This window comes from Coenobita brevimanus, chromosome 28, assembly GCF_032717465.1.
Source record: "Coenobita brevimanus isolate Jiangsu-jjx chromosome 28, ASM3271746v2, whole genome shotgun sequence".
NCBI classification, from domain to species: domain Eukaryota; kingdom Metazoa; phylum Arthropoda; class Malacostraca; order Decapoda; family Coenobitidae; genus Coenobita; species Coenobita brevimanus.
Window position 1 is genome coordinate 25508734 of NC_136981.1, and position 11381 is coordinate 25520114.

Below are 11381 nucleotides of genomic sequence, written 5' to 3' on the forward strand. Positions count from 1 at the left end.
GGGCTCCATGTTTTGCATTTCTCTTTCAGTTTCTTGAATCAGAAAAATATTTTGTTTACCATAAGATTATGGTTACCCTCACTAGATTGCTTTCTGTAACGGAGCCAACTGAGCAAAGTCTATTTAGCTCTAGCCTTACCACATACTTGTTAAGCCATACATATTTGGTTAACTTCGATGTTCCGAAAGATAAAGAAAGGGAGAGAGACCAAACGATCGTTGGCCTCTATAGACGGCCTTACGCGTGTGGTAATAAATCGCTTTAATATCAACACAGATTGCATCAATATAACAGGATAATGGAGAGTGATTGGCAGATAAATCACTGAAGAAGTTGATGACGACGATGATGATGATAATGATGATGATGATGATGATGATGATGATGATGATAAGAAAAGCACCCAGACAGAAAAAAACGGAGATAGACAAGTGTAGAAGAGCTGCAGACCAAAATAATGAGGATGTACATAAGGACAGTGGGAACGAGTAAATGTTGATGGCGGTAAAGATGGAGACAGCAATAATTTTGGACAATAAAGTTTGAAAATGTGTAGCGAGCTTAAGACAAAAATATAATCCAAGGACACACACACACACACACACACACACACACACACACACACACACACACACACACACACACACACACGGAGGAGACCAGAGGGAGAATGAGCTGGTCAATACGAGGACATAAAGCCTCCCAAGAGAGAGAGAGAGAGAGAGAGAGAGAGAGAGAGTCCCTCAGATGTCCCAATGGTCCAGTGTGTAGTGTCCTCCAGCCCTGCCTCGCCAACTCACTTAAGGGCACATTGACCCTCCAAACTTCTCACATCACTCCTCGCTGCTTCCGTGCTCCACGTAACTTTACAAAACGAAACCAAACACAGTCCAATCCACTTCATTCTAGTCAGTCTTTATCGGTCCAACCTAATCTAAGAGAACCTAATCTAGTTTTGCTAATCCAACCCATCTCAATCCAGCCAACTCAAACCCTGCCTAATCTAACTTTATCAGTCCAGTCCAAACCAGCCTAATCCGACTTTATCAATTTATCCCAACCCAATCCAATCAAACTTTTTATCCTAACCATTATTCAACCCAGCCCAACCTAAACTAACTTCACCAATCCAACCAAACCAAGCCCTGCTTTATCTAACTTAATCAGTCCAGCCCTACTCAGCCCATCTAACTTAATCAGTTCCATCCATCCCAATCCAGTCTAATCAAACATAAACTTAACCCATCCCAACCAAGCGAAACCTACCTTTGCCAATTGAATTCAACCTAATGCAACCTAATCTAATTTCGTCAGTCCAGCCCAACCCAACCCAGCCTTATCAAACTATCAGTCCAACCCAGTCTAAATAGGCCCAGTCTAATGTTACCAGTTCAGTGTAATGCATTCCAGTCTAACTTTATCAGTCCAACCAAACCAAATCCAAGCAGGCGAAACCTGACTACCAGTTAAATCGAAACCATCCCAACCCAACGCAACTTTACCAATTCAGTCCAGCCCAACCTAACCCAACCCAGTGTAATCAAGTTTTATAAGTCCAACTCTCTGTAACATGCAGGGTAAACGAGTGGATGTTTGGTGCTGTTTTGATGATCCAGGCACTTGCTTGGATATGCTGACTGGCGCTGACAGTTTCCCATCGCAAATAAGCGGACTAAGGAAGAGAACGTCGAGAAAACTAAATCATGTGTACAAATCCGAGAATTTCTTAGCCCAGAATAGCGTGATGGTAAACGGATGCTCACTTACTTCCCTCCCAACGAAATCAGGAGAGAGTGAGATCAACCAGACTTCTCAAAGTGTATGGCGGCCTTCCTCCAGTGAAGTAGCCAGTCGTCATGGAAGCCTTTTTGATAACCTGAATTCTTGATTGGTACATCTAAAGGTCTACAAGTCCCAACTTCCACAATCTGGTTGAGATTCATTCTACAACATCCCAGCCCAGCCAAGCTTAACTTTATTCATTCAATTCAACCCAACTCATCCAAACGTAACTCAACCTAACCTAACATAACATTACCTTAGCTCAGTCTAATTTAACCAAAAATAATCTACCTTAACCTAGTCTAGCGTTGCCTAGCCTGACCTAACTTAACCTAAAATAGCCTACCCAAGTCTAAATTAACCTAATTATAACCCAGCCTAACCTAACCTAGCCAAAAATAATCTGTATTTAACCCGTCTTATCCTAACCACAGCAAACCAAACCCAATTCACCCCAGCCTAGTCTAACATAATCTAACTCAAATTGCTTTTAGGGGGATCAGAACAGTGAATGACCCAATCTAATCTAGCTCACTCGAGGATTTTGAGGATATACTGGATCGCATCGCACGACCTAACATTTCCTAACCAAACCTAACCCATTCAAACCTAGCTTAACATAACCTAGCATACTCTCATGTATCACAAGTTAACCCATCCTAACCTAACCTAACGCAGGCTAATTTATCTTAATCCATCTTAACCTACACTAACTCAATCGAATACAACCTAATTTAACGTAACCCAATCCAACCTAATCCAGCTGAACCCACCCTAACCTGACCTGACCGCAGACTAATCCGACATTAACAAATCCAACTACTTACCCATTTTTACCGTGCAGCCAAAATAATGAAGCTTCGCCATAACATGGTGTACAAGATGTGTATAATATAACCATGATCTGAAGATCCTAAGGTAACTTACTGTGTAACAACAAGCTATGTAGACAAAGGTGTCGCAGAACGCATGTGTAAATTTTACGTTTGTCTCATTAACTGGCTAACTGTACGCTTAACTGTAACCATATTCCTTTTAGATCATAAGAGGGACCACCGCTATATGTCTGGAAAGTTACAGCTCTAAAGCTTCTGAGTTCTTCTCTAAAACGTGTTGCAAAAAAACAAAAAAAAAAGATTTGAATTCGGTATTTTCCACTAGGCTACATGGCAATACATTAAGCCAGAATTATTCAGCATTTTTATCATAGGATTTTCAACCAAATACCTGTATCTCAATTAGTTTCTGAGATATTTCAATATCAAATAGGCAATTTCCAAAATAAAAATGAGTACATCACCTTCAAAATTGCCCAGAGAGAGAGAGAGAGAGAGAGAGAATGGGTATGTGAGTTTAGACAAACAGACGGCTAGATAGGTAGACTGATTGACTGACTGATGGATTGACATATAGATAGACAAATAGACATACACATACAGACGGATAAATTGACATAGATAGATAGATAGGTAGAAAGGTAGGTTGATTGACAGACAAATAGATAGATATATAGACAGACAAATAAACAAAGGCAAAGATAGAAAGACGAATAGGTAGACAGATAGGTAGACAGAGATAAATAAAAAGTAAATAGATGGACAGACGAAAAGATAGACATATTTAGTCAGAGAGAGAGAGAGAGAGAGAGAGAGAGAGAGAGAGAGAGAGAGAGAGAGAGAGAGAGAGAGAGCGCTAGAGCGAGAGATAGATAGATAGATAGAGAGAGAGAGAGAGAGAGAGAGAGAGATTAAATAGATAGATAATTAGAGAGACAGATAAACAAACATACCCACCACGATCCTAATCCAGTACATGGCCGGAGGGTTTATCCGTCATGTAAACACTGCCAGGGACGTTGTGTGAGATGCGGCTTCAGTACTTCAGAGTTTAACATCCAAGTTAGAGGAAAATAGGTATAATGGCCTCACTGGACGCGGACAGGTGCGGGCGGGAACTTCTAGGGTTACAGTGATGCAGACCTTCCGCCAGCACAACAAGCATTCGGTGCGGAATGCGATTTTTGTTATTTTATATGCTTATCATCTCTTAAACCCTTCCTACAACACCCTTCCATCATTCGCCATATCCTTTAGTTCCTCTCTCTCTCTCTCTCTCTCTCTCTCTCTCTCTCTCTCTCTCTCTCTCTCTCTCGTCTGTTTGCATGCTTCTTTCTGCATCCATTTCCATCCATCCTCCTCCATCTCCATTCTCTCTTCTCTTGTTTTACTCACTCGTTCTTTCATTTCTTCCTCATTTCCTTTCATCACCTTTCCTTCAGCCCATCTTCCTTTTCCTTCGTTTTTTTCTCTTCTCCTTCATTCTCTCTTCTCTCTCTCTACTTCCTTCATTTTGACTTTCTCCTTCCCAGTCATCCTCAGTTCCTCCATCATTTTCTTCTTCGATACATTTTTTCATCCTCTCCCTCTTCTTGTCCATTTTTCATCCTTCATTGTCCATCCTCCTCCATTTTCTCCTTCCATTTCCTTCAATATCTCTTCTGTCATTTTGCACACTATTTTCCTTTTCATCCTTCTTTCTTCTGTCTCTTCTTTCAGCCTCTTGCTTTTAATTGGTCCAATTTAAACCTTCTCTCTCGTTTTTGTCCATCTTTCATTCCTTATTCTCCATCCTCTTTCATTTTGTTCATCAGCTTCCTTCAGTCTCCCTTCTTCACTCCTTATACTCACGGTTTCTTCCCTCTCATCCTTCCTGCCTTGAGCTCTCCTGTCTCAGCCGCTTGCTTTTAATATCTCCAGTCTAATACTTCACTCTGCATCCTATTTCATTCTCTCCTTCCACCTCTTTTACCCAACCAATCCCTCCCTTTTGGTCTTAAATTCTTTCTCTCCTTTCCTCTCCAATATATCACTTCTTTTAGCCTCTCCCTTTTCTCCTTCCTCATTGTTTTCTTTTTCTTCATTCGAGCAGCTTCAGGCGATGGAGAGTGACGCCTTCACGTAGTAGCACAAATATCACCGGCGGCTCCACTGCTCAGTTATACAAACGTCCCTCAGCCCCTTCTTTGTCCTTAAAGAGTGAGGGTAACATCAGCCTGCAGTCCACTGGGTTCACGTTCAGATGAGCCTAGGGTTGCATTTACTACACCAACTACCTCCTTCGATCTGACCGTCTCTCTCTCTCTCTCTCTCTCTCTCTCTCTCTCTCGTCCTGCCAGACCTCTCACTCACCCCACTTGATAGTCTCTTCCACCTCCATCTTAAATTTTCTTCCTCTCTGAGTTTATCTCCATTCTCCCTCACTTCTTATTCTTTCTCTTCCGCCTCCCGACTGTCTCTCTGCCCCTATCCTTCTACTTCCTCTTCCTTCTCCTCCCTTTCTTCTTTAAACCATTCATAACCTACCTACTTTCCTTCCTTCTTTCCTTTCTTACTTCCCTCCTTCCTCCTTTTCATCTTTCCTTGCTTCCCTCCTTCCTGCTGCCCCTGTTCCTCATGCTAATGCTTCTTCTTTTCCTCCACTTCTTTCTCTTCTCTCTCTCCATTCTTCTTCTTCCTCCTCATCCTCATCCTACTGTACATCATCATCATCATCATCATCATCACCTAAGCTCACTAAATCAGTAGCCACAGTTCCACAGTTATGGTTAACACATGCGATGGACTCCAGACTGTAATTGGCAGCTTATTTCTTCATCTGTTTTTTTTTTTTTTTTTTTCCTTTTTATCTCTTACTTTTTTTTTCTCTTTTTTTCTTTCGTCCAAGCACTCAACAGTTTCGTGTTATTCCTTCATTTCCTCACCAATTCACTTCAAATGGATGTCTGGGGGTAAATTTCCGCTGACACCTTTCTTTCCTCGTTTTCTTTTTTATTAATTCAAACCTTTCAAAGTGTTTTAAGTGGCCAAAAGTCAAACCACACAAACATTAGTAACTCGTCTCTGTTCTCATTATCTTGGACTAAATTGCCATCCCTCCATCTGGAATGCTGCGTTATAACAATAAACCCTAGAATATGATGCTAGTCAAGAAGAAGTGCTTTAGAAAAGATGTCGGGCCACATTACTGTCTTTTTCTGCCGCTGAGATACATGGAGTAAGCTGGAAAAGGACGAAAATTTTGGACGAACTGAAGGGAATGGACCTTGGTGGTATGTGGCAACGCTAATAGACTGAATGTGCCAGAGTTTGCGAGAAAGGATAACAGTGACCTCAGTTAAGTTCCATTTCTTTCTTTTTCGCTTTTTTTTTTGTTTACCCTCCTGCATTCCTTCGAGAGTGCTGGCATTTCTTAAAAATAAATTTTCGTCTCCTCTCCAGGTTATATTTCATTACGTTCATCTGCCACCCCTCGGAAAATTCACCCCTGATAATGTTCTCTCTCTCTCTCTCTCTCTCTCTCTCTCTCTCTCTCTCTGAATTATTTTTCCCCTTCTAGGCTTCAACTTCTTTTTTAATGTTGCCTTATAATTAATTCTCTCGACTCTTACTTTCCATTATTTTCCCTAATTTCATCAAATTTCTTCCATTCTTTGGCCATGGTCTTATAAGTTTTTCATTCTTTTTTCACATCTCTCTCTCCATTACTGCCTTCCCAGAATATCCCTGCTTTTAGCTTAATCTCTCTCTCTCTCTCTCTCTCTCTCTCTCTCTCTCTCTCTCCTTCACGTCAGACAAACGTTTCCGTGTCTCCTGTAATTGTCAAATTTCCATTCCATTTCGTCATTCTCTTATTTTCTCTCTCAATCACTCTTATATCCCTTCTATGATTAATAAAGTTCTTTTTTTCTCAATATCTTTAATAAATTTGCTCACACTAGGTTTCCTTCATTCTTTCCGCTTTTTTCCTACTTTATTTCCACTTCACTTTTGTTTTTCCTCATCAGTATTACTTCTGTCTTCCCTTCTTTCTTGTTCCTTTCTGTCTAATCTAGTTGCCTCAGTCGTTTATAAATATTTGCCATTCATAATTATTACTCCAGTGGTTATGGTTGTCTTTCTCTTTTTGTATTTATTTTTATATACTGTTTTATGTTTTTCATCCCTATTTCTGTCCGGCCCTTTTCCTTTTGTTTTTTCAATCTTTTACTGTTTTCCTCATATATTTATTTCTGTATTTTATTTTCTCTGTAACTCCTGAATCCCTCTTTTTGTTCTCGCTTTATGATCGCAGTTAATATTTTCTAATCTACTTTACCTCTGTCCACTCTTCTGTCTCCTTCCCTTTCCTTGTAATAAAGTTATTACACTGTAACTGTGTTCATATATTTCCTTTATAATTATTACTCCAGTCATAATTACAGTTTATCTCCTATTATCTTTATTTTTCCTCTATTATCAGACGACTCAATTTTTTTCCTTATCGCCTTCACTTCTGACCTCTCTTATTTTTCTCTTTTTCTTACCATATGATAAAGTTATTCCAGTTGCGTTGATACCTTTGCTTCATATTTTTTTTCGGAATAATTTTTAGTGTTTTTCTGACTTTTTTGTGCTCACCCCCTTGACTTCCGTCTTCTCTTTTTCTTCTCCTTTTCTTACCATTTGATAAAGTTATTCCAGATTTTTATTTTTTCTGCAGTCATTGTCAGTATTGTTCCCGTATTATCATTATTACTCTATCCTCAAATTTCTCATAATTTTTTGCTCATCACCTTCACTTCTGTCTTCTCGACTTTCCTTTTTTCTTGCCATGTGATAAAGTTTCCCATGACCTTCTCTGGCCAAACGTTTTTCCCTCCGCCAACAACTTCCTGCAACAAGACTGCGGTAAGAAAGCAAATTACTTGGCAGGAGAGGGGAGGAGGAAAGGGAGAAGACGGGAGGGGGTAGAGGAGCAGGGGAGGGTAGAATGTAAAGGAGGAAGGTGGGTAAGGAGTAGGGAAGGCAAGAGGGGAAGGGTTATAGAAGAGGGTAGGGGAGGGGAGAATGTAAAGATGGGGAGGGTCGGGGGAGGGGGTTGAGAAGGAAATGAGGGATGTGGAGTAGGTAAATGAGGAGGAAGAGAGGGGAGGAGGCAAAAGAGGAGGATGAGGAGAAGAGAAGGGGTTAAGAAGGAGGAGGAGGGGAGGGGAGAGGAGGGGTTTGAGGAGGAGGAGGAAAGGACGAGACAGGAAGGGTTATGGATCCATAAACTAACGAGACCAGGATTCTTTATTCCTAGAGGGCTGAACTGTATCTATTAACCCCATGAGTTCTGCAGAGAGAGAGAGAGAGAGCGTTATCTGTTTATTTATACGTCTACAAATCACCCATTCCTTTTCGCCCCATCAGGAGCGTAAGGATCCGGGGCTAGGTTACTTAGTCCTGACATTTAAGACAAGGGTGATCAGCCTCGTTCCTCCCTAAGTAGCATTATGGGAGCAATTATTTTTCAGCCATACCTCGGATAGTAACCCTTACAAGATAAATCTGCTTGAAGAGCCTTGAGTCACTAAACCACCAGGCGTCATTTGGTAATATGGTTTCCACCCAGCGTAGTATATGACTTCCAGGTTTACAGGAAACCATCCGGCTTGCCACTCAAAGTAAAGTACCCTAAATCACCGCTACATGGAGTGAGTGGATGGTGGGCCGCTCATCCACTCATGATTTAGTATTTATTTTTTTATCTATTTATCTATCATGAAGCCACCAGCCTCCCTTAACCAATACCCTGACGAGTTTTATATTTACGGAATTGGAGGAGGGTATGTATACACCCCTTTTGTATATTTGCTTGTTTGTCTGTCCACAAGATATCTCAAAAAGTTATCAATGGATTTCAATGTAATTTTGTGGCTATGTGGGTCATGGGCCAAGGAAGAGTTGATTTAATTTTGGTGGTGATTCGAGTTGTCTGGGATAGGTGCTGGAGGAGGTATGCGCTCTCTGAAAGCTGTCTACTTTGTCTCAGTCCCATCAAGCAGTAAAGTTCTACATAAACGAGACTTCGACTGAAAAGAGTTTGGCTCGCATTCTCGGCGGTCAAAGAAGCTCCCTGACACCTATTCCTTACCTATTCATTTTTGGATATGGCTGGCTAATACCGTTTTTTTTTTTTTTTTTATGCAAGGAAAAATGAACCAAAGGCCAGGAACCCGCAAACCGTTCCATCCAAGATGTGGTGTTATGAGAATGATTTAAATAACACAGAAGAGGATGGCAAGGTGTAAACAGCAAAGTAAATCGCTTAGGAAGAAGTGCTAGGGAACTTCTCCCTAGAAAGGAAACCCTGTGTTTCAGTAACGTTAACGGAAACCCCGGGAGAATTTCTCCCGGTTTTGAAAAATTAAAAAAAAATACTTATGTACAAAATTATTTTATTTTGAAGATATACAACGAAAATAGAGCTCTTCTTCTTTCATTTAACCTACTTTAAATCTAGTTTGTACCTTAAATTACTAATGATATTTAAATTTTAAAAAAGTAACTAAAAAGTGGAATTTTGGTATATGACTCTACACAAATATTCATAAAAAAAAAAAACTACTGGCCCGACTGACTTCTCTGGCGGTGTGAGCAGTCTTTGGTCGTGCGAGCATACCCTGGCTGGGTCCCACCCCTCTACCTCAGCTACAAACTGTATGGGAGACACACGAAAAAGGGGTATTTTTTCAGTAGGCAAATAATGGTTATTTTTGTTATTTATTTTTTTCCACACTTTTACTATGGCAAACTATGCTTGAAATTACACCAAAACATCACTGAAACATTACGGGGCAGCACTGCCCAGTGACGGTATGTCACAGACAGTGGTGATCAAGGTGTGCAGGGAGCGGGGCAGGGAAGGTTAACGCAGCCGTGACTGTGCCCAGGGAGTGATTAGCGCCTTCCCCGCTTTGAGCATGATGTTCTTGCGGCTCACGCCACATTCTTGCTGTGTATGATGAAGGAGTTGACACTGGCAGCACAACACATGTTAACGGAAACTCTGGGAGAAATTCTCCTAAAATGCGATTTATGGACAAAACCCAGCAAGCGAGCCGGACCACACACCCACCCTCGACCGAGACAGACAATGGCCTGAAGGTACTGGGCGTGCCGAGCCGGACCCACGCTTCTGTATGGGTGAATCATGTGATCGTCTCGTGCGCCCGGAGGAAATTCTCCCGGGGTTTCCTTTCTAGGGTTAACGGACGAGAATAAGGGCCTCAGACATGGACTTAATTATTTCTTTCCATATAGCAGTTCGTCTTGAAGTAGAAAGAATGAAGTAATAGATAGATAGATAGATAGACAGACAGAAAAATAGATAGATAGATAGACAGATAGAAATATAGATAAAGTAGATAGATCAACAGATAGACTGATAGATAGATACAGGAAGATATGTTTAAGGATCATCAGTAAACCAGGCCTCCCCTAAAGGTGACTATTTCCCTCTGGGCCTATTAAGGATATAGATTAATGGACGTTGTTATGCTGGAAGAGTAAATCCGAAAATGAGCTGAAATACTGAGAGGAATTGGTAGTAGTAGTAGTAGTAGTAGTAGTAGTAGTAGTAGTAGTAGTAGAAGTGGTAGTAGTAGGAGTAGTAATAATAATAATAATAATAATAATAATAATAATAATAATAAATCAGATGTGCAGTTTACTTCTGTGCATTCAGTAGAAACATGGAAACTGCAAACCTAATCCTGCTATATGTTTGCCGATTCCGCTGAAATACATGTGCTCAATAGTCCACTACTTTTTAAGAGGGTATCACATGGTACCTCGTATCAGGAACGGCCGAGGAAGATTTAAGTGGAATGAAACTTGGACGCTATCACACACGTTCCTCGTATCCTCGGCAAAGGACATGCTTCTCACACTGTTGCCAGAGCCCCGTCTCGCGACTGTGGAAAGTGATCGCTGTCGCTGACTCGGTAGAGAATAAGAAGCAACTTTGTTTACAAACAGGTACACACGCCGATGAGAAGTATACATCACATCACATTATCCAGGAGCCCCATCGGTTAAAATGGCTTTCGGTAAAAATGACTGGTAGCAGTACGTCTAGCTGCAGTGGAATCCTCAGTTGTAAACACGTGATTATTTTATCGACATCACAGTTTCCTCGGTGTAGGAAATATTAACTCTTTATAAGGGTTTCAAAATGATTGATATTTATTCTAAAATATTAATAAGTATTCAGTGTTAGGCTGAATGTTCAGTGCTGTAGTACGATATATTCTCTGTCGAGTCGCCTGGGTTTTGGTCACACTGTTTTGCCCGTCGTATCCTCGGCAGGAATCCATTCAGATGAATTCCAAATGCCCGTGGTATCGTTGGCAATTTTACCACGTTACCGTTCCGATTTACCATTGTATCCTCGGCAAACCTCGTATGAAGTGCTGTGTGATACCCCCTTTACCGTTTGAGTTCTGGGAGGGGTGCTGATCCCCTTCAAGAATCACTGGGGGAGGGAGGCACATTCTCCAAATATCGCATTACGGATGAGAGTCCATTGTATAATACGAGTATGTACAGTACATTGATATCAAAGCCATATCTGCCTTCCTTTCACATGCTGAGATTTTTTTCAATAGGTGAGGGAAGCTGATCCTCCCAAATCATATTGCTGGAAAATTGTAAAAGAACGAAAATCTCGGCTAGGTTATGGCAGAACCACTGTGAAAGGCTTAATGAAGACTATACATATTTCCTAGTTCGAAAAA